We start from the raw sequence: 24,866 nt of genomic DNA on the forward strand, positions 1-24,866 counted from the left end.
AAACATTCAGGCCATAGCAAGTCTCACTCAAAGGATGCTGATTTCAGATTATCCAATATAAAGAAAAAATAAGGTTCCTCAAAGAAGCACATAACTCTCTCCAATATTCAAAGAGTTCAGTATGGTGCTAAACCTCCTTCTTGTGTGTTTGGGGGTCAAGGAGGCAGCAGTTTTTCCTTGTTTGACAGAAAGATTGAGCTTTGTGAATCCTCACAGAATCCTAAACAGTTTTGCTTGTTGAGAAGCCCTCTGGATTTTGTCACGGTTAATCAGACAACCCTGCTAGTGGAAATGTGCTAATGTCAGTCGGAGCCATGAGACTGTGGCTTCTGATATGCCAACTAACAAGGTATCATCTATACAGTGAAATCTTTGGACACCAGAGAACAGAGGCACTAAATCCAGACCCACTCTGCTTACGGCTCAACCAAATTAACTTCTAATGTTTTTGGCCCATCTAATGTCTAAATCTTCATTGTGGACATCCTTTATTTCCACTCTTAGAATGCTTTGACTCAGCAGCTACAGCTGCACTGCATTTTGGCTGGGGCTACAGGTCTTTCAGCCTCCATTATCATAATAACATCCTTCCACATCCTACTTTGGAGGAGAATGAGCAACAATTAAAGTAGCATTTGATTGACTTGTTTGAATCCTAACTTTTGCTACTCAGCCTCTAAACACACTTTAAAGGTAGGACAGAGGGGAACCCTTAGTCCCTTCTTGTCTACTACTTGGGCAAGACCATTCAGTAATGGACCCAGGTGAGTCTTCTAGTATCCTGTAAGCTGGCCTGTGGGGGCTTTTGTTCTTTTATTCCAGAAAACTATGTCCCTGTCAGCACGCCATCTTTGTCACCAAAAACTGTCCAGAAATGTGATAGGTCTAAGATTTTACCCTACATGCAACTTAACAAGTTAGCCTGCCACAGTTTCAAGGATGCTGGCAGAAGATAATATGATGCCTGGTTCAGAAAAAGGAATTTATTACTTATAGCACAGCAAGGAGCATGAGTTTCAAGTTCTTGTCAATTTAACTTACTGTAAAATCTCAGTGGGGTAAGGCAGAGGGGTCCTGGGGATACTGCACATATAGTACTTTTACATCATAACTGAGGAACTCTATGCTTTGGGAAACCAAATCTTTCATGGTAGGGTAGCAAACCTGCCCAATTTCTGCCCCTAAGGAAGACACTGTCTTTATTATATTGGACAGTAAACAAACCTGTCTTCTGTTCTGGAGTGTGACATTTTATCTTCCAAGTCAGTGCACTACGCAAACATCCTTGAGGATGTTCTAGAATAGTACCTGTCAGTGCTTCTGCATGTAAGATGTACAGAAATGTAAGAGATGCATGGAGAACTGTCTCCCTCCAGGTAAAGATATAGATAAATGTATTATCTAGTTCAGCCTTCTGAGAGGGACTGGAGGCAATTATACCCCAGTAGCAGTAAACACACTTCATCCCCAGATCTTGTGTTATAAAAAGCACAGTGTGCTCAAAGAAACCAGGTATCCTTGAAGAAACTGCTAATTACAGGACTCAAGCAGGTAAAATACAAGATAAGCCTGAAATATTTTGTGCCAAAGAGTAATGAAATGCTCAAATAATGATGGAGATATGTTGAAATGACACAGATACCAGCTTAAAGATGCTCCCGTGGGTCAAATCCAAGGCAATTTAGCATTAAAGTAAGTGAATTAGAGTAATCGACTATAAGCCTTTAATTATATGGAAGCCAACGAGTCCATACTGACACAATAAACAAAGGAAGTAAGGGAAGGGGGAAATCTGTTTATTACAGTAGAATGCCAAGTAATACATGTGGATAGAATGATGGGTAGAAAATCATCATTTGACAGTCTTCATTGTAACAACTCTTTCAGTGGAGGATTATCAATAAATCCTAAAATTAGTGGGTAAAAAATTGATGAGGAAAAGAGTAATAACATAGTCTTAAAGTAATTCTCCATAAATTTCACATTAATTATAAAGAGAAACATGGTCACTTTTCAGTAGAGCCATCTATTAGACAACACTGTAAGTGTTCAAAGTTAACATAACCAATAATAGGACTGACCGACATCTTTACCTACTGATAATATGTGCTGAGATGGACATAACATTGATCACTTTTGTGGTACTGATTCCAAAAATAAAGTCACAGCTAAACGAAAATTGATGGATTTTCTACAAAATAATTGTAGTATATTCTTGTCATGAAAGACAATAAAAGACTAAGGAACTGGTCCAGGCTGTAGATTAAAGAGACATGGCAACTGAATGGAATATGTTAGGACAGGGAAAAAAGATGTAAAGGACAATTAAGGAACAGTTGATGAATGTGGTCCATGAATTAGATAATAGTATTGTATCGATATTAAAAGTGCTGGGGCTTCCCTGGTGGCGCAGTGGTTGGGAGTCCGCCTGCTGGTGCAGGCGACACGGGTTTGTGCCCTGGTCCGGGAGGATCCCACATGCTGCGGAGTGGCTAGGCCCGTGAGCCATGGCTGCTGAGCCTGCGCGTCTGGAGCCTGTGCTCCGCAATGGGAGAGGCCACAACAGTGAGGGGCCCGCGTACTGCAAAAAAAAAAAAAAAAAAGTGCTGATTTTGATAACTATACTGTACTTATGTACAAGAATACCTTTTCTTGTATGTATCTTTATCTTCTTCCCTCCCTCCATTTCTCCTTCCCTTCCTTTCTTTCATCCTATTATCTTCTTTCTATTAACCTATGTATACGTTATATATATGAGACAAGAAAGTAAGAGCAAGAGCAAGAGAGAGAGGAAACACAGTAAAGAAGTAAATTATAAGAAACTGGAGACATGGGTAAAAGGTAGATGGAAGTTCTGTGTAGTCTTCTGCAATCTCTCTGTAACAGCTAATTCAAGCCTATATAGAAAAAAACAAAAACAAAAAACAACCCAACAGAAAAAATGGGAAAAGAGCAAGACTTTTCAGAAAAACAAAAAATGATAACAAATAAAAGGAGCCAATAAATAATTTTAAAATAATCTCAACAGCATTCATGAGTGAAAAATTCAAGCTAAAATAATATACTATCTTCCACCTATCATTTTGGCAAGGATGTAAAGGTGTGATGCTAATTCTATTAGGGAAAAAAGACTTCTCATATAATGTTGGTATAAGAATGATTGGTGCAAGTTCTTTGAAGTAAAATTTGGTGATATTTATTACAAATTAATATGTAGTTACCCTTTGACCCAGAAGGTCCACCTCTAGAAATTTTACTCTCCCGAGACACACACTGATTCTGAATTTTCACTTAAAACTGTTGTAGGAGTAAAATTTAACACAAATAAAAATACCTGTCAATAGAAGTTAAAAATCTTATGAAACATCTATATATGAACTATACCACTACAGATGAAAGTAGACAGATTAAATACATTATTAAATAAACAAATCAAGTTACAGATAATTACAGTGGGGGAAATAATATTCCTGTACTTCCTACCATATATCCATCTTGATCCACAGGAAACTCCAAATCTCTCAAACCTATCTTCAACTGCTTAATTAACATCATAGTTAATCTGATGGGTCGGGGTTTGACCTTCCTGTTACCAACTTTATGGGCCAATGCAATGAAAGCCAAGGTGCCCTGGCTATTGTCTAATCCATCTTTGGCCATCCTCCCAGCAGAAAGTTGTGGTCCCCATCCAGGCAAAAACAGGGTTGGTCATACCTCTCCAAGAAAACCTGAAGGGTACTATAAAATATAAATATAAATATATTTATATTTTGGGTGAGAGATACTAAGCTTATCTTCAGCCTCACATATAAGCCATATTTTCTGACACAGTTTTATGAGAAGCACTGATGTTTAGGGTTTAGGAGTACTTGCTCAAATTAAGAAATCCAATTTGTGATTCACCTGGTGATCATTTCTTGTTTCCTCCACTTGAAAGAATCCAGAGAGAAAGAGATGTGATGGTATGATTTGGGTCCCCTACCATTTCTGATGTGACACATAGAAACGTAAGTGTGTTTGGGTGTGTGTATGTGTTGTGTTTATGTATGTTTTGCTAGTTATACACTTGTATCACAGCAGCAGGCCTACCCTTCTCTACTACTCTTTAATACTGGGGCTGTGACTCAGCAAACTAATTTCCCAGATTCCCTTGATGGCTGCCTTCTGTCTAGGCTCTGCAAACCAGAGACACTAGCAGGAGTTTCCAAATTGGGAAAGGCATTTTCTTCCTGTTTGTACTTTCTGTCAGCATTTCTGTAGCAGCAAAACACAACTCTGGCTGTAACCTCCACCTTGTCTTGGTCATCCTATCACAAGCTGTCCCACCTCAAAAATACCACAGCTAGTTAGCTGCTGTGAGTCCTGGGTGGGTAATTCCCTATATTAAGTAAATCTACGTAGTTTGAAATATTAGTATGGTTTCTATTTTCATGACTAGACCTTGAAAGGTATTTATACATACTGAGAATTTCTAGATACTAATAGAAAAGTTAAACAATGTTACCCTTGGGGAGTGGAACTGATAAAGCTGGGAGAAAAGGGAACTTTCACTTTTATTCCTTCTGAATTCTGTTTTATATCTACTATAAACTGTTTCACTCCTACTATAAACTTGTTATTGCTGTCTGTAAATTATTTCACAGTATTTCAGCATATACACTTAGTTGCCCTAATCAGAAGTACAAATTTCAGTGATGACTGGCTAGGACTGAATCAAAAGCCCCTACTCCAGAAATGATTACTACCAGTTTTTTAGCTATCTTCACCCTGATCAATACCAGACATTCTATTAATTATTTTAATGGATTTTAGAAATAGGTTTTCATTGTTCTGAGTTTCACTGTTCTAAGTTCTGAGTTTCACTGTACTAAGAAATAATTAGAAAATTGTTTGAATTTCTGCCAAACTCACAGTCAAAAGTTGATGTCTCATTATTTTAATTGGTGAGTCTGGGCATCTTTTCATATGATTTTTTCTATATTTTTTCATTTTTAACTGTTCATAGAAAACCTTTTTAAGACTGAATAAATGTTCTTGTGTTGTATTATTATCTGACTGAAACCAAGCATACAAACAAAAAAGTCATAAACTACTATATACATTTAGAATTCCACCTTTTTGTCAACAGAAATAGAGATGTACGTATAGATATTGATATAGATACATAGACATACTTCTATTTGTACCATGAACTTAAGCTAAACATTTAAAACTCCGATCTCATCATTTTCTTTCTCCAGGTTCGCTAGTACACATAAAGCAACTAACTAACCCCACATTCCTTAACTGCTTTATTTTGACTAAAATGTTCAATGGCAACAGATATTTGACTGCAGGTAACCACTGGTAATAATTTATGTAACTGTTCTGTCACTGAATGCTATGGAGAACCAATTTCACATTCCTACCTTAGGTTCTGTTCCTCTGGAAACACTTTTGGTACCAATAACCTTTTCATTCAGGACTCAGTCAGGGTTGCAGAATCACTATCAGTGTTTTAGGATAAGGGATTCATATAAAGGATTTAGACCTTATACAACTATGCAGAAGTGAAAGTCCAAAAGGAGGTCCTGGTAAATCAGAGAAGGGATCACCAACCAAACAATCTGAGAAGCCACACACATCCTGCTTCTGAAGTAGGAATGTAAAAGGAAGTTATTGCTTCCTCTGGAAGCAGATGACCCAGCAAGTGCTATGACTGAAAGCAAGAACATGTAGAAAGAAGGCCAGTGTGGTTGCAAAGTTGGCAGGGGTGGGAAGGTGGTTAATAGGGGGAAGGAAACACTGTGGTAGTATACGAGTTAAAGAGCTAAAAAGAGGCCATATCATATAGGCCCTATGGGCAAAATTAAGACTTTGGCTTTTCTTGTGAGATGGAAAGCTATTGAAGGGTTTTAAGTGGGGAAATAATATAATCCAAACTACACTACTAGAGCAAGAAAATGTAAGAAATAAAGGATAAAGGTAGGGAAAGCCAAATCATGAAGCACTGTATGCCCTTCTAAGGAATTTGGCTTTTACCTGAAGGCTAAGATAAAACATTGATGGATTTTAAGCAAGACACTCATAGGATAAAATTTGGATTCTAGAAAGATAACCTGGAAACATATGGAGGATGAATTTAGGTTTATAAGACTACAGTCAAAGAGACTATTGAATAGGTTCCTAAAACATTGTAGATAAGACTTCAAGGATATTAACTAAAGAAATTAGTTAAAGAATGGAGAGGAAGAAATATTTTTGATACTTAAGCACAAGGATTGACTGATTGATGGAAGAAAGAAGGGAGGAAGGAAGCTAGAGAGCAGTCTGGGCTATCTCACAGGATTGGTCCTTAAATTGCTAGGTGTATAGAGATATGTTTCACCTAAATAGAGAATAAATTAATAGGAATAGATATTTTTTCTGAGTGTCTTAAATGAGGGGACTATAAGACTTGTTTAAAATTTCTTAGACAAATTTATCTCAAGCACATGTCAAACTTTATTAACTCCTTTTTTTTTTGTTTTGTTTTCAAACTGCTCCATCCCCACTGGGCTTAGGTTCATTTCATTCATCCTTTGATGCATCTGCTGGGGGCCAAGTGTCAGAGAAAAGTGCACATAGGTGATGTGGAACTGGCATCAGAGTTTGTGTTCCAGGGTCACGTGCTGCCACATCTTGCTTACAACAGCTGCACAAACGCAGCCACTCGTCCCCGGGGTCACCCAACTTCTCTGGAGGGCCATGGTCTGTGCACCCCTCTGCAAGATGGGGCATGCCAAGGGGCACCCAGGGCCTTTACTCCAGAAGCTTTGGGAGGGGGACCGCCCAACGCTCCAAGGTACGCTTACAGTTCCTCAGCCACTCATGGCGCCCACTGCTCTGCCCTTCCCGCATCTTTATTACCTTCTTAACAAGGAGGCCAGATAGATGACTAACACAAGAAAAGTGGACCAATTGAGAGAAGTTATGAAAGATTATATACGAGGGAAACACAGAATATTTACATAGACAGCTAATTGGGTTCTTTTAATTAAAAATATCAAAAATTAATTTCATAAGGTCATAAAAATATCATGTCCATATCAGTTGTTACAAAGGAAGTATGTGAATGATAACTGAAGATGCCAGGCAGGCCAACTCTCTCCAAAAGGAAAAAACAGCACATTTAAAAAGCAAGGGATAGGGCTTCCCTGGTGGCGCAGTGGTTGAGAGTCCGCCTGCAGATGCAGGGGACATGGGTTCATGCCCCGGTCCGGGAAGATCCCACATGCCACGGTGCGGCTGGGCCCGTGAGCCATGGCTGCTGAGCCTGCGCGTCCGGAGCCTGTGCTCCACGACGGGAGAGGCCACAACAGTGAGAGGCCCGCGTACGGCAAAAAAAAAAAAAAAAAAAGCAACTGATACTGGGTCTAATACTGGAATAACAAGGTTTCATTCCCAACAGTAGCATCTGATAGGGCCAATTACCAGGAAAGCAGGAAGGTCAGCAGAGACCAGAAGCAACAAGTTCTAATTTTAAAGAGACCGTTGCCAGTTTATACAAAAGCAAAACGAAGATGCAGAATATATACCTTAACCAGGTGTTAGCAATAGGACAAAATTTTCTTTTGACAACCTGAAAAAAAACAAGGCTGCCTTTTGGAGGCAAACATTCTGGATTTTAAGGGTATCATTTTGAGGGTATCAGCAATGTCAATGGGAACAGCTAGAACTAAGTAATACAGGCAGGAAAGCCAAGACACTAGAGGGAGCAGCAGATGATGAAACAGCAAAAGACAACTGCAGTAACACCTTCACCAAGTGATTGAGTTTTAGTTTTGCCATCACTGAAATACATTCATTCACTGAAGGCCTACCATGTGCTGCTATCTATTCTAGAGATAAAGCACTGAACAAGAAGGAGTGGGGGCAGATAGCACACCAAATGCAAAGATCTAAAGGAAAAACGTAGAGGAATTGAGGAATAGATAAAAGGCCTGGGAAGATGGAAAGTAGTGAGTGGGGGTGGGGTGGTGGTTGTAGTAGTAGATGAATTAGAGAGCTAGACAGAGGCCAGATCATGTGGGATCTTATAGGCAATATTAAAAAACTTGACTTTTATTCTAAGTCAGATGAAATCAATTGAAGGATTTCAAGCAGAGGCATGATATCATCTGATCTACATTTTTGTAAGACTGAGCCGACTGCTATGGGAAGAATAGATTGAGTGTGGAGAATGGCAGCAGGGAAGACTGTTAGGAAGAATAGCAGAAGTCTAGGCAATAAATACTGGTGGTTAGGAATAGGATGATAGTAGCAGAGATGGTCCAATACAGGGTGTATTTTCCTGTATGTAGAGACAACTGGATTTTCTAATGGGTTGTATGTGGGGTATGAAGGACAGAATAGAATTAAGAATGATTCTTCAGCAGGCTAGCGCCAGTGTCAGGACCCACAGGCTCTGCAGCCAGCTGCCCTGGGACATAACCCACCCAAGAGAGGGTCAGCACCAGCCCCAGAACCCCTGGGCCCTGCAGCCAGCCCCACCAGGACTCACCCTACTCACCAGCAGGTGGCATTAGCCTCAGGACCCCCCAGGCCATGCAGGCAGCTATATCAGGACCTAGACACACCCACCAGGGGCCAGCAGCCTCCGCGCAAGGCAGGGCCTGCCAGCCAACTGGACCAGGGGCCAGCCCCACCTACCAGCATGCCCACAGTATAGTTGGCTCCAAAACAAAAGGAGGGCCCACTCAGCCCATATAGGGATATCCGTAGATCATAAAGCTCTGGTGACCAGAGTGTGCTTCTGGGACACATAGAACATCGCCTACATAAGACCATTTCTCCAAGATAAGGAAGTGTAACCTTACTACCTAAGACATAGAAATAAACACAGAATTAGGCAAAATGAGGCAACAAAGGAATATGTTCAAAACAAAGAGACAAGATAACACCCAAGAAGAAGAACTAAGCAAAATGGAGATAACTTGGGAGAAGAATGGATGTACACAATGGAAGTTTAACTAAGAGTTAGAGAATATAAAGAAGAACTGAACATCTGAAGAATAAAATAACTGAAATAAAAAATACACTAGAAGGAATCATTAGTAGATTAGATGATACAGAGGATCATCACAGAGGAGTGGATCAGTGAACTGGAAGACAGAGTAGTAGAAATCATACAAACTGAACAGAAAAAAGAAAACAGAATTTAAAAAACTGAGGACAGTTTAAGAGACCTCTGAGACAACATCAAACATACTAACATTTGCATTATAGGGGCCCCAGAAGGAGAAGAGAGAGAAAGTGGTAGAGAACTTATTTTAAGAAATAATAGATGAATTTTTCCCTGACCTGGAAAAGGGAACAGACATCCAGGTCCAGGAAGCACAGAGAGTCCCAAACAAGATCAACTCAAAAAGGTCTACAACAAGACACATTGTAATTAAAATGGCAAAGATAAAGAGAGGATATTAAAAGCAGCAAGGGAGGGACTTCCCTGGTGGCACAGTGGTTAAGAATCCGCCTGCCAATGCAGGGGACATGGGTTCAATCCCTGGTCTGGGAAGATCCCACGTTCTGTGGAGCAACTGAGCCCATGTGCCACAACTACTGAGTCTGCACTCTGGAGCCTGCAAGCCCCAACTACTGAGCCCACATGCCACAACTACTGAAGCCCGTGTGCCTAGAGCCCATGCTCTGCAACAAGAGAAGCCACTGCAACGAGAAGCCCACGCACTGCAACAAAGAGTAGCCACCGCTAGCTGCAACTAGAGAAAGCCTGCATGCAGCAATGAAGATCCAATGCAGCCAAAAATAAATAAAAAATAAATAACTTTATTTTAAAAAATCAGCAAGGGGAAAGCAACTAGTTATGTACAAGGGAACTGCCGTAAGACTGTCAGCTGACTTCTCAGCAGATACTGTGCAGGCATGATATATTTAAAGCAATGAAAGGAAGATACCTACAACCAAGAATACACTACCCAGCAAGGCTATCATTCAGACTTGAAGGAGAGATAAAGAGTTCTACAGACAAGGAAATGCTAAAAGAAAGAGTTCAGCACCCTAAACTGGCTTTACAAGAAATGTTAAAGGGACTACTCTACGTGGAAAAAAATTTTTCTAGAAGTATGAAATTTATGAAAGACAGTCCCTGCTCCACTCCATCCAGTTGAGGGACATTTTGCCCTCTGCTTCTGGGTCCCTTGGGCAGCCACCCCTGTGGGCACACACCTAGGCGCCATTCCTGCCCTGTGCTCCCTCCTGCTGCCTTTCACTTCCTAGCTGCCAAGATCTTGGAAGCTTTGAAGCTCAGCAAAGAAGGGAAATCCATTGAGAATAGTCTATAAAGAGACAAGAGACAAGATGGCAGAGTAGAAGGACATGAGCTCATCTCCTTTCACAAAAACACCAAAATCTCAACTAACTGCTAAACAATCATAGACAAAAAAGACTCGAACATACCAAAAAAGATATTCTATACCCAAAGACAAAGAAGCAGCCACAATGAGATGATAGGCAGGGCACTTTCGTGATATAATCAAATCTCATGCTGCCGGGTGGGCAACCCACAAACTGGAAGATAATTATATTGCAGAGTTTCTCCCACAGAAGTAAAAGTTCTGTGCCCCACATCAGGCTCCCCAGCCTTGGGGTCTGAAATAAGGAGGATGAGCCCCCAGAGCATTTGGCATTGAAGGCTACTGGGGCTTCAGTGCAGGAGATCCACAGGATTGGGGGAAACAGACTCCACTCTTGGAGAATGCACACAAGGTTTCACATGCAATGGGAGACAGGGCAAAGCAGTGACTTTGTAAGATCCTGGGCCAGACCTACTTGCAGGTCATGGAGGGTATCCTGGGGAGTCAGGGGTCAGTTGTGGCTCACTGTGGGGGCAAGGGCACTGGTGACAGACACCCCAGGGAATACTCATTGGTGTGAGCTCTCTCGGAACTCACCATTTTGGCACTGATACGTGGCCCCACCCAATAGCCTGCAGGATCCACTGCTGGGATGCCTCAGGGCAAACAACCAACAGGGTGGGAACACAGCCCCACCCATCAGCAGACAGGCTGCCTAAAGTCATCCTGATCCAACAGCCACCTATAAACACACCCCCTTGACATGGCCCTGCCCACCAGAGGGAAAAACCCAGCTCCACACACCAGTGGGCAGGCACCAGTCCCTCCCACCAAGAAGCCTGCACAAGCCACTGGACCAAGTTCACCCACCAGGAGGCAGACACCAGAACCAAGAAGAATTACAGACCTGCAGCCTGAGGAATGGAGACCACAAACACAGAAAATGAGATAATATGAGATGGCAGAGAAATATGTTCCAGATGAAGGAACAAGATTAAACCCCAGAAGAACAACTAAGTGAAGTAGAGATAGGTAATCTGCCTGAAAAAGAGTGCACAATAATGATAGAAAGGATGATCCAGATCTCAGAAAAGAAATGGAGGCATGGGCCAAGATGATACAAGAAATGTTGAATAAAGAGCTAGAAGCTTAAAAAAACAAAGAAAACATTGATGAACAATACAATAGCCGAAATGAAGAATAAACTAGGGCTTCCCTGGTGGCGCAGTAGTTGAGAGTCCGCCTGCCGATGCAGGGGACACGGGTTCATGCCCCGGTCTGGGAAGATCCCACATGCCATGGAGCAGCTGGGCCCGTGAGCCATGGCCGCTGAGCCTGCATGTCTGGAGCCTGTGCTCCGCAACGGGAGAGGCCACAACAGTGAGAGGCCCGCGTACCGCAAAAAGAAAAAAAAAGAATAAACTAGAAGGAATCAACAGGAGAATAAGTGCATCAGAAGAACAAATAAGTGGATGGAAAACGGATTGGTGGAAATCACTGCTACAGAACAGAATAAAGAAGGAAAAATGAAAAGAAATGAGGACAGTCTAAGAGACATCTTGAACAACGTTAAACACACATTTGCATTACAGGGGACCCAAAAGGAGAAGAGAGAGAGAAAGAGGCTGAGAAAATATTTGAAGAGATAATACCTGAAAACATCCTTAATACGGGAAAGGAAAACACTCATGCAAGTCCAGGAAGCGCAGGGAGTCCCATACAGGATAAACCCGAGAGGAAAATGCCAAGACACATATTAATCAAATTGACAAAAAAAAAAAAAAGAGAAAATATTAAAAGCCACAAGGGAAAAGCGACAAATAGCATACAAGGGAATCCCCAGAAGGTTATCAATTGATTTTTCAGCAGAAACTCTGCAGGCCAGAAAGGAGTGGCAAAATATATTTAAAGTGATGAAGGGAAAAACCTACAACCAAGAATACTCTACCCAGCAAGGCTCACGTTCAGATTTGACAGAAAAATTAAAAGGTTTACAGACAAGCTAAGAGAATTCAGGAAAACCAAACCAGCTTTACAACAAATGCCAAAGGAACTTCTCCAGATGGAAAAGAAAAGGCCACAACTAGAAACAGAAAATTACAAATGGGAAAGCTCACCACTAAAGACAAACATACAGTAAAGGTAGGAAATCATCCACGTACAAAATATGATATCAAAACCAGCAATTGTGAGAAGAGGAGACTACCAATGAAGGGTATTGAAAATGCATTTGAAATTAAGAGACCAGCAACTTAAAACAACCTTGTATGTGTGTGTGTGTGTGTGTGTGTGTGTGTGTGTGTGTATATATATATATATATATATATATATATATATATATATATAGATGGCTATATTTAAACTTTATGGTAACTGCAAACATATAATCTACAAGAGATACACACACAAAAGCAATCCAAACACAACACTAAAGTTAGTCATCAAATCACAACAAAAGAAAACAAAGGAGGTAGGTAAGAAAAAAGATATACAAAAACAAATCCAAAACAACAAGATGGCAATAAGGACGTACATATCCCTAATAACCTTAAATGTAAATGGATTAAATGTTCCAACCAAAAGACAAAGACTGGCTGAATGTATACAAAAAGAAGACCCATATATATGCTGTTTCAAAGAGATGCACTTCAGTTCTAGGGACACATACAGACTGAAAGTGAGGGGATGGAAAAAGGTATTCCAAGCAAATGGAAATCAAAAGAAAGCTGGAGTAGCATTACTCATATCAGGCAAAATAGATTTAAAATAAAGGCTGTTACAAAAGACAAAGTAGGATACCATATAATGATCAACAGATCAATCCAAGAAGAAGATATAAAAATTGTAAATATATATGCACCCAACATAGGAGCTCCTGAACATATAAAGCACATGCTAACAGCCATAAAAGGAAAAATCAACAGTACACAATAATAGTGGGGATTTAACACCCAATTTACAACAATGGACAGATAATCCCAACAGAAAATCAATAAGGAAACACAGGCCTTTAAATGACACATTAGACCAAATGGACTTAATTGATAGTTATAGAACATTCCATCCAAAAGCAACAGAATACACATTCTTCTCAAGTGCACACAGAACATTCTCCAGGGTAGATCACATGCTGGACCACAAAGTCCTCGGTAAACTTAAGAAAGTTGAAATATCAAGCATTTTTTTCCCCAACAACAACAGTATGAGATTAGAAATCAACTTCAAGAAAAAAAAACTGGAAAACACACAACACGTGGAGGCTAAACAATATGTTACTCAACAACCAATGGGTCACTGAAAAAAAATCAAAGAGGAAATTAAAAAATACCTAGAGACAAGTGACAATGAAAACACAATGATCCAAAACTTATCAGATGCAGCGAAAGCAGTTCTAAGAGGGAAGTTTACAGCAATACAGTCTTACCCCAGGAAACAAGAAAATCCTCAAATAAACAACCTAACCTTACACCTAAAGCAAGTAGAGAAAAAAGAAAAACCAAAACCAAAGTTAGTAGAAGGAAAGAAATTATAAAGATCAGAGCAAAAATAAATGAAATAGAGATGAAGAAAACAACAGCAAAGATCAATGAAAGTAAAAGCTGGTTCTTTGAAAAGATAAACAAAATTGCCGAACCTTTAGCCAGACTAATCAAGAAAAAAAAGTGAGAGGGCTCAAATCAATAAAATTAGAAATGAAAACGGAGAAGTTACAATGGACACCACAGAAATAAAAAGGATCATAAGAGACTACTACAAGAAACTATAAGCCAATAAAATGGACAACCTAGGAGAAATGGACAAATTCTTAGAAAGGGACAATCTTCCAAGACTGAACCAGAAAGAAATAGAAAATATGAACAGACCAATCACCAGTACTGAAACTGAAAGTGTGATTTTAAAAGTTACAACAACAAAAAAAGTCCAGGACCCGATGGCTTCACAGGTGAATTCTATCAAACATTTAGAGACGGGTTAACACCTATCCTTCTGCAACTCTTCCAAAAAATTGAAGAGGAAGGAACACTCCCAAACTTATTCCATGAGGTCAACATCACCCTGATACCAAAACCAGATACCACAAAAAAGCAAAATTACAGGCTAATATCACTGTATTAGTGATATTAGGTGACTATAGATGCAAAAATTCTCAACAAAATATTAGGAAACTGACTCCAACAATATATTAAAAGGGTCATACATCAGGGTCAAGCAGGATTTATTCCAGGGATGCAGGGAAGTTTTCAATATCTGCAAATCAGTGTGATACACCACATTAACAAACTGAAGAATAAAAACCATATGATCATCTCAATAGACGCAGAAAAAGCTTTTGATAAAATTCAGTGTCCATTTATGATTAAAAACTCTCTGGAAGGTGGGCATAGAGGGAACATACCTCAACATAATAAAGGCCATATATAAAAACCAACAGCTAACGTCACACTCAACAGTGGAAAGCTGAAAGCATTTCCCCTAAGATCAGGAATAAGACAAGGATATCCAATCTCACCACTTTTAATCAACATAATTTTGGAAGTCCTAGCCATGGCAGTCAGAGAAGAAAAAGAAAATGAATCCAGATTGGAAAGCAAGAAGTAAAACTGTCACTGTTTGCAGATAACATGATAGTTTACATAGAAAATCCTAAAGATGCTACCAGAAAACTGCTAGTGCTCATCAATGAATGTGGTAAGGTTGCAGGATACAAAATTAATATACAGAAATCTCTTGCATTCCTATACACTAACAGTGAAAGATCAGAAAGAGAAATTAAGGAAACAACCCCATTTACCATCACATCAAAAAGAATAACATACCTAGGAATAAATCTACGTAGGGAGCAAAAGACCTGTACTCTGAAAACTATAAGACAATTATAAAAGAAACTGAAGATGACACAAACAGATGGAAAGATATACCATATTCTTGGATTGGAAGAATCAATATTGTCAAAATGACTATAGGACCCAAGGCAATCTACAGATTCAATAAAATTCCTATTAAATTTCCAATGGCATTTTTCACAGAACTCGAACACAAAATTTTTAAATTTGTGTGGATACAGAAAAGACCCTGAATAGCCAAAGCAATCTGGAAAAAGAAAAATGGAGATAGAGGAAACAAGCTCCCTGACTTCAGACTATACTACAAAGCTACAGTAATCAAAACAGTATGGTACTGGCACAAAAACTGAAATATAGCTCAATGGAACAATATAGAAAGCCCAGAAATCAATCCATGCACTGATAGTTAAGTAACCTATGACAAAGGAGGCAAGAATATACAATGGAGGAAAGACAATCTCTTCAATACGTGGTGCTGGGGAAACTGGACAGCTATATGTAAAAGAATGAACCTAGAACATTCTCTAACACCATGCACAAAAATAAACTCAAAATGGATTAAAGACTTAATGCAAGACTGGATACTATAAAACTCTTAGAGGAAAATATAGGCAGAACACTCTTTGACATAAATTAGAAATATCTTTTTGGCTCCACCTCCTACAGTAATGAAAATAAAAACAAAAGTAAACAAATGGGATGTAATTAAACTTCACAGCTTTTGCACAGCAAAGGAAACCATAAACAAAATGAAAAGATAACCACAGAATGGGAGAAAATATTTGCAGATGATCTGACCGAGAATCTCCAAAATATACAAACAGCTCATGCAGCTCAATATCAAAAAAAAACAAACAACCAATCAAAAAATGGGCAGAAGACCTAAATAGACATTTCTCCAAAGAAAACATCCAGATGGCCAAAAAGCACATGAAAAGATGTTCAACATCATGAATTATTAGAGAAATGCAAATCAAAACTACAATGGGGTATCACCTCACACTGGTCAGAATGGCCATCATCAAAAAAGTCTACAAACAATAAATGCTGGAGAGGGTGTGGAGAAACGGGAACGCTCCTACACTGTTTGTGGCAATGTATTGATAAATTGGTACAACCATTATGGAGAAGAGTATGGAGATTCCTTAGAAAACTAAAAATAGAACTACCATATGAGCCAGCAATCCCACTCCTGGGCATATATCCAGAGAAAATCATAATTCGAAAAGATACATGCACCACCCCCCGCAGTGTTCGTTGCAGCACTATTTACAATAGCCATAACATGGAAGTAACCTAAATGTCCATAGGCAGAGGAATGGATAAAAAAAATGTGTGTATATATATATATATATATATATATATGTATGTGTATGTGTGTATATATATATGTATATATGTATGTATATATATATGTGTGTGCATGTATATATGTATTTGTATATGTATATATATATAAAAGAATAATATAATGCCATTTGCAGCAACATGGTTGGAGCTAGAGAGTATCATACCAAGTGAAGTAAGCCAGACAGAGAAAGACAAATATCATATAATATCACTTATATGTGGAATCTAAAAAATGATACAAATGAACTTATTTACAAAACAGAAACAGATTCACAAACATAGAAAACAATCTTATGGTTACCAAAGGGGAAAAGTGGGGGGAGGGATAAATTAGGAGTTTGGTATTAACATATACATACTGCTATATTTAAAATGGATAATCAACAAGCACCTACTGGATAGTACAGTGAGCTCTACTCAATATTTTGTAATAACCTATATGGGAAAAGAATCTGAAAAAGAATGGATATATGTATATGTATAACTGAATCACTTTGTTATACCTGAAACTGACACAACATTGTAAATCAACTGTACTTGAATATAAAATAAAGATTAAATTAAAGAAAGAAACTTTCAAAAAAATTGTGAAAGAAAAATCTCATTGGTAAAGAAAACATACAGTAAATATAGTAGAACAGCCGTTCATAGCGCTAGTAGGAAGATTAAATGATAAAAGTAGTAAAATCCCTATATCCACCATAAGTAGTTAAGAAATACAGAAAATAAAAAGATGTAAAATATGATGTCAAAGAGAGTAAACATGGGTGTAGGGAAATAAAATTTCCTATGTAGGGAGGGTTATTAGAATGCATTCAAACTTAAGAGATCATCAACTTAATATAATCAAGTTTATATATGTCATTATATATAAACCTTATGGTAACCACAAATGAAAAGTCTATAGTAGATAAACACACAAAAAAGAGAAAGGAATCTAACATAACATAAAAGAAGTAATCAAATCACAAGGGAAGAGAGCAAAAGAAGAAGGAAAGAACAAAAAAGAACTAAAAAAACAACACCAAAACAATTAACAATATGGCAACAATTACATTCCTATCAATAATTACTTTAAATCCAAATTGACTAGATGCTCCAATCAATAGACATAGAGTGGCTGAATGGATATGAAAACAAGACCTGTATATATGCTGCCCACATGAGATTCACTTCAGATCTAGACACACACAGACTGAAAAGTGACAGGATGGAAAAAGGTATTCCATGAAAATGGAAATCAAAGAAAGCTGGGGTAGCAATACTTACGTCAGTGAAATCAGACTTTAAAATAAAAACTGTTACAAGAGGCAAAGAAGGACATTACCTGTGATCAAGGAATCAATTCAAGAAGAAGATAGAACAATCTTAAATATGTATGCACTTAACAGATGACCACCTAAATACAAAAAAGCAAATATTCACAGGCATAAAGGGAGAAATTGACAGTAATACAATAATAGGGGACTTTAATACCCCACTTACATCAATGAACAGATCATCATGAAAGAAAATCAATTTAAAAATTGGTTAAAAAAATTGGCCTTAAATGACACATTAGACCAGATGAACCTAAGATATATATATACAGGGAGAAAGTTCTATCTGAAAGCAGCTAAATATACATTCTTTTCAAATGCATATGGAACAGTCCCCAGGATAGATCACATGCTAGGCCACAAAAGAAATCTTGATATATATTAAGATTGAAATAATCTCTACTGACCACAATTATAAGAGATTAGAAATTAACTACAAGAAAAAAAAAAAGCAAAAACACAACTGCATGGAGGCTAACAATATGCTAGTAAACAAACCAATGGGTGCTGAAGAAATCAGAGAGGAAATCAGAAAATACCTGGAGACAAAATGGAAACACAATGATCCAAAATCTATGGAACACAGCAAAAGTAGTTCTAAGAGGGAAGTTTGTAGCAACACAAGAAGAATCTCAAATAGACAACCTAACCTTACACCTAAGGGATCTAGACAGAGAAGAACAAACAACACCCAAGGTTCGTAGAAGGAATGAAATGATTAAAATCAGAACAGAAATAAATGACATAGAGATGTAAAAACAAACAAAAACAATGGAAGAGATCAATAAAAGTAAGAATTGACTGTTTGAGAAGATAAAGAAAATTGATAAACCTTTAGCCAGATTCATCAAGGAAAAAAGATAGAGGATCCAAATAAATAATGTCAGAAATGAAAAGTGATAAATTATAACTGACATCACAGAAATACAAAAGATCATAAGAGATTACTGTGAACAATTACATGCCAATAACATGGACAACCCAGAAGAAACGGATACATTCCTAGAAGCAATCTCCCAAGACTGAATCAGGAAGAAATACAAAATATGAGCAGAACAATTACCAGTAATGAAATAGAATAAGTAATAAAAAACCTCCCAAGAAACAAAAGTCCAGGATCAGCTGGCTTCACGGGAATTCTACCAAATACTTAAGAGTTAACACCTATCCTTCTCAAACTATTCCAAAAACTGAAGAGGAAGGAACACTTCCAAATTCATTCTGAGGCCAGAAAAACCCCGATACCAAAAGCATACAAAGACACCATACCAAAAAGAAAATTACAGGCCAGTATCACTGATGTATATACGTGTAAAAATCCTCAACAAGACATCAGCAAAGTGAATTCAACAATACATTAAAAGGATCATACACCATGATCCAGGGGGATTTGTGCCAGGAATGTAAGGATGGTTCAGTATCCACAGATCATTCCATGTGAGACACCATATTAATAAACTGAAGAATAAAAATCATATGATCATCTCAAAAGATGCAGAAAAGGCTTCTGACAAAATTCAACAACAATTAATGATAAAAATCTCAACAAAGTTGAGTGTGGAGGGAACATATCTCAATATATAAAGTCCATTTATGACAAACCTACAGTCAATGTCATACTCAGTGGTCAAAAGCTGAAAGCATTTCCTCTAAGATCAGGAACAAGACAAGGATGCCCATTCTTGCAACTTTTATTTAACATAATATTGGAAGTCCTAACCACAGAAACCACACAAGAAAAAGAAATAAAAGGATTCAGATTGAAAAGGAAGAAGCAAAACTCACTGTTTGCAGATGTCATGATACTATATATAGAAAATCCTAGAGACACCACCAAAAAAATTTAATAAAACTACTAGAACTCATCAATGAATTCAGTAAAGTTGCATGATACAAAATTGATACACAGAAATCTGTTGCATTTCTATACACTAACACAAACTATCAGAGAAATTAAGAAAACAATCCCATTTATAATCACATAAAAAATAAAATATCTAGGAATAAATTTATCAAATGAGGTAAAAGACCTGTACTCAGGAAAACTATAAGACACTGATGAAAGAAATTGAAGACGTACAAAAATTGGAATATATACCATACTCTTGGATTGGAAGAACTAATATTGTTAACATGATCATGCTACCCAAGGCAATCCACAGATTCAATGCAATCCCTATCGAAATACTAATGGCATTTTTCACACAACTAAAACAAATAATTCTAAAATTTGTATGGAAACACAAAAGACCCCAAATAGCTAAAACAATCTTCAGAAATAAGAACAGAGGTGGAAAAATCAGGCTCCCTGACTTCAGACTATACTACAAAGCTACAGTAATCAGAACAGTATGGTACTTGCACAAAAACAGACACATAGATCAATGGAACAGAATAGACAGCTCAGAAATGAATCCATAGTTAAATGGGCAACTAATCTACAACAAAAGAGGCAAGTATATAAATGGAGAAAAGACAGCTTCTTCAATAAATGGTGTTGGGAAAACTGGACAGGCACATGTAATCAAAGTGGACTATCTCACCCCATACACAAAAATAAACTCAAAATGAATTAAAGACTTATGTAAGACCTGAAACCATAAAACTTGTAGAAGAAAACATAGGCAGCATGCTCTTTGATATCAGTCTTAACAACATTTTTTGATATGTCTCCTCAGATAAGGGAAACGAAAAAATAAACACATAGGACCTAATCAAACTAAAAAGCTTTTGCACAGAAAAGGAACCTATCAACAGAACAAAAGGCCACCTGCTTATTAGAAGAAGATATGTGGAAATGATATATCCAGTGAGGGGTTAATACCCAAAATATACAAAGAACTCATACAATTTAACATCAAAAATTAAAACAAACAGGTGATTAAAAATGGCAGTGAACCTGAATAGATATTTTCCCAAAGAAGTCATATACATGGACAACAGACACATGAAAAGATGTGCAACATCACTAATCATCAGGAAAATATAAATCAAAACCACAATGAGATATGACCTCACACCTGTCAGAATGGCTATCATCAAAAAACAAAAACAAAAGCAAAAAACAAAACAAAACAAACGAACAAGAAGGAATAACAAGCATTGGCAAGGACGTGGAGAAAAGGGAAGGTTTGTGCACTGTTGGTGGGACAACAGTGGTGCAAAATTGGTGCAGCCACTATGGAAAACAGTATAGAAGTCCCTCAAAAAATTAATACCATACGGTCCAGGAATTCCACCTCTGGGTATTTTTCCAAAGAAAACAGAAACACTAATTTGAAAAGATATAGGCACCCCTATGTTCATTGCAGCAGTATTTACAATAGCCAAGATATGAAAACAACCTAAGTGTCCATCAATATATGAAAGGATAAAAAGATGTGTGAGATATATGTGTGGGTATGTGTGCATTTAATGGAATATTAACCATAAAAAAGAATGAAATCCTGCCATTTTCAACAATATGGATGAATCTAGAGGGTATTATGCTAAGTGAAATAAATCAGAAAGATAACAACAAATACTATAAGATTTCATTTATATGTGAAATCTAAAAGAACAAAACAAATGAACAAACATAATATAAACAGCCTTAGAGAACAAACTGGTGATTGCAGAGAGGAAGGCCTTGGGGTGAGTAAAATAGATGAGGGAGATTAAGAGGTACAAACTTATAGTTATAAAATAAATAAGTCATGGGGATGTACAGCATAGGGAATATAGTCAATAATATTGTAATAATTTTGTATGTTGACGGTAACTGTACTTATTGTGGTGATCATTTTATAACACATAAAAATATCAAATCACTATGTTGTACACCTGAAACAAATATAATATTGTAAGTCAATTATACTTCAATTAAAAATAAATAGTAGAAGCTGGGGAAAATAAAAGAATTATTCTGAATATTTTTATTTGAATTGGGCAAATCCAGTTACCCAGGAAGAGGAAAGACTAAAGGAGGTATAGGGGATTAGGAATTCTATTTTCATCATGATAATTTAAGATGCCTGGTGACTGAGGAGCCTCAACATCAGTCCTCTACTGTCTATTTCCAGAGTTCTTTAATGTGAGAGAAATAAACTTCCTTAGCCTATCACATATAGAATTAAGTGTATATCTCTGTACTGGTGGGGTTTTTTTCATGATCTGTTTGTAGCCTATTTTTTGTGTCATCACTTACCAACCCATTCTGCTTTTTCGCTCATAGATTATGTTCTATTTTCTTTTCCCCAAATGCTCATTATCGTGAGCCAGCCAGGAGGTCTATTCCCATGGCAGGTTGACCCCGGCCAGGGGCAGCCCCTTCCCAAGCTCCCAGCAGCTGCTGGAGCTCATTTTGCTCCAGGGAACTGGGAGGGACTCTCCCTGACAGGCGCCAGCCGCCCCACAGCACAAGGCTGCTTGGAGCAGACAAACATCCAGAGCTATGGTCCACATTTGGTGTCACTTGGCGTAAGTCGCTCCCCCTTGTTCAGGTTGGGATTTCTCTCCACTCCATTTGGGCTGCTTCCCTTGCAGGAAGTGAGCCACTTTAGGTCTGTTCACTTTTGAGAGCTGGGCCACTCTGTTTGTAGGCCTCAATCTGTGAGTGGAAGTGGAATTTTAGACTACACCTCCTCTGATTTTCTGTCTGTGTGACTGTAGCTTATTTGTTGTTTGTGTGTGTCATCTTGGGGTGAGCCACTCTGGTTTGTGCTTTTGTTTGTGGGACCATGTTTGTTATTTGTTATGTTGTACGTGTGTGAATCAGTACTTCTATTGGCTAGTTGAGACGTCTTTGGTGAATAATGTAGCTCACAAGTGATGACACCAGGTATCCTTCCCTATTGCATTGGGTTTCACCTGTGTTGGAACATTGGTTGGGATTTTCCCTTTGCAGTGGGTGGGAATCTCCTTTTTGGTGCTAGGGAACTGTGATCCTGAGAGACCATTTTGCATTGCATTTGTTTGTTTGATATTTAATAACACCTGCCATGATAATCAGAGCTCTATTCCATCTTATAGAGCTTACACCCCTAGGGTGTAAGAAAGAAGATTTTTTTACCACTGTGTGGCCACTATGTTCTTTAGACTCTGGAGGAAATTTGGTTAAGATGAAACCCTTTTGAAATTCCAAAACTTGTTCTTTTTGCATATGTAGTTAGAGAAAGCTGGTTTGATGAAATACTTTTTTTTCAGAATTCTGACCCTGAGAAAATAAAAATATTTCTAGGAGAAAGCTTGGAGCTAACTAAGTAAATTTAACTTATTCCAACTGTTTTTTGGTGTTATTTTCCTTTTTGGTTTTGCATTTGCCAGATCAATTGCCACGACATATGCAGTCATGATTCCCTATCTTTCCATTTGCATGTTGTTTGTTGTTAAAAAGAGGGATCTTTGCTTGAAAAAGTTGAGGAAATTGTTGAACTTCACCCTTTTGTTTTTGTCCTGCAGGAATTAGATTTTGCTCCTTGTGTGTATGTTTGCATTTGTCTTGTGTGTAATTGTGCTGGCTATGGGAAACTCAAATTTGTTTCCTGAATGCAGCCCCTTGAGATGCATTCTCCAGAACTGGACCACTTTCAGTTATATTACAGCTAAGTTAACTTGTAAGTGAGCTCTATTTTTTTTTTTTTTTTTTTTTTTTTTGCAGTACGCGGGCCTCTCACTGTTGTGGCCTCTCCCGTTGCGGAGCACAGGCTCCGGACGCGCAGCCTCAGCGGCCATGGCTCACGGGCCCAGCTGTTCCGCGGCATGTGGGATCTTCCCGGACCGGGGCACGAACCCGTGTCCCCTGCATCGGCAGGCGGACTCTCAACCACTGCGCCACCAGGGAAGCCCCCTAAGTGAGCTCTATTTAATTGACTCAAAAGTAAGTGCTTACAAATGAAATACTTTTTAATATTTAGAAAGTTGGCCAAAATGAATTTCAGGTCCTCATGACCTGGGAAATGTTCAGTACTGAATTGATATCTGGCACTGAAGCTAGCTTAAGCTTGTTAAGTATAATACTTCTGTTGTACCTAGGTTATTTAGAGATCAAATAAGACCTTATATCTGTTGCAAATTTGTCAGCAAGAAAAATAACTTGATATAATGAAACCTTAAGTCTATCTAAAATAGCCTCTCCAAACTGGTAACTTGAAACTGAACTAAGTTAAATGGCAAGAATTCATTGACCATCTAGGTCATTTCAAATAGGATAAAATATTGGAACACTGGTTGCTGGGCAAATCTAAGTTTACCTACCTTTGCCTTCTTAGGAGAGGAAAACCAAAGCATAAGTTTCCAATCAGAAAATGCTGGTATGACAAACAGTTCACAATTACTTGCCTCTTAGTTTTCACTAAAAATTAAGGTACTTAAGAGTTGAGGATTCTAATCTAAATATGTAATTAAAGCTACTAAAATATTTTTAAAAACATTTCAGTTTACAGTAGGAAAGTAGGATATATGTTTTGAGTAAAAAAGGACTTTTATGCATGGTCAGGCTGAGATTAGATTAAATTTAGGTAAATGGATTTTGTTATCAATATTAAAAGTAAGCTGGTGCGAGACTAGATTTGGTTCCTCTCTGCTAAGAGAACAAGTTTACCTAGAATGCTGCTTTTGATAACAGGTTATATAAACTTCCTTCCTTTAAGTGATCTGTATTTGCTTTTAAGTTCTCTTCTCACTGTGGATAAGAAACAAGTATTGTCTTACAGTGACTGATGATCTTATTTGACCAAGTGTTTTGAAACTTTTTGGCAAACTTCCCAAATATCAAATTTTAATTAAAGTTCTTTTGACCTCCAGCTAACTTTGGGATTTGTTAGGGGGCCCCTAAGGCATCTCAAGGAGGAATATTTAACTAGTATTATTTGGTACATTGAATTACATGGGAAGCATTGTCAAAGGAGTAATAAGCCTTCCTTTATTATACTGTACAGATAAATGTTACTACTATAGATATTCTAGAAATTATATAAAGTTTCTGAAATGTAGATATGTCCTGGTATAATCTATCAGCCATAACTCTGGTCATATCATAGCAA

At 37.9% G+C, this 24,866-nt stretch overlaps 1 long non-coding RNA gene across 1 annotated transcript in view; it reads right to left on the minus strand.

Moving 5' to 3' along the window:
- Window positions 1-24,866, minus strand: part of LOC141277950 (uncharacterized) — a 54,770-nt gene that overhangs the window by 26,420 nt on the left and 3,484 nt on the right. The window lies entirely within an intron of this gene.

The sequence above is a fragment of the Tursiops truncatus genome, chromosome 2, assembly GCF_011762595.2.
Source record: "Tursiops truncatus isolate mTurTru1 chromosome 2, mTurTru1.mat.Y, whole genome shotgun sequence".
NCBI classification, from domain to species: domain Eukaryota; kingdom Metazoa; phylum Chordata; class Mammalia; order Artiodactyla; family Delphinidae; genus Tursiops; species Tursiops truncatus.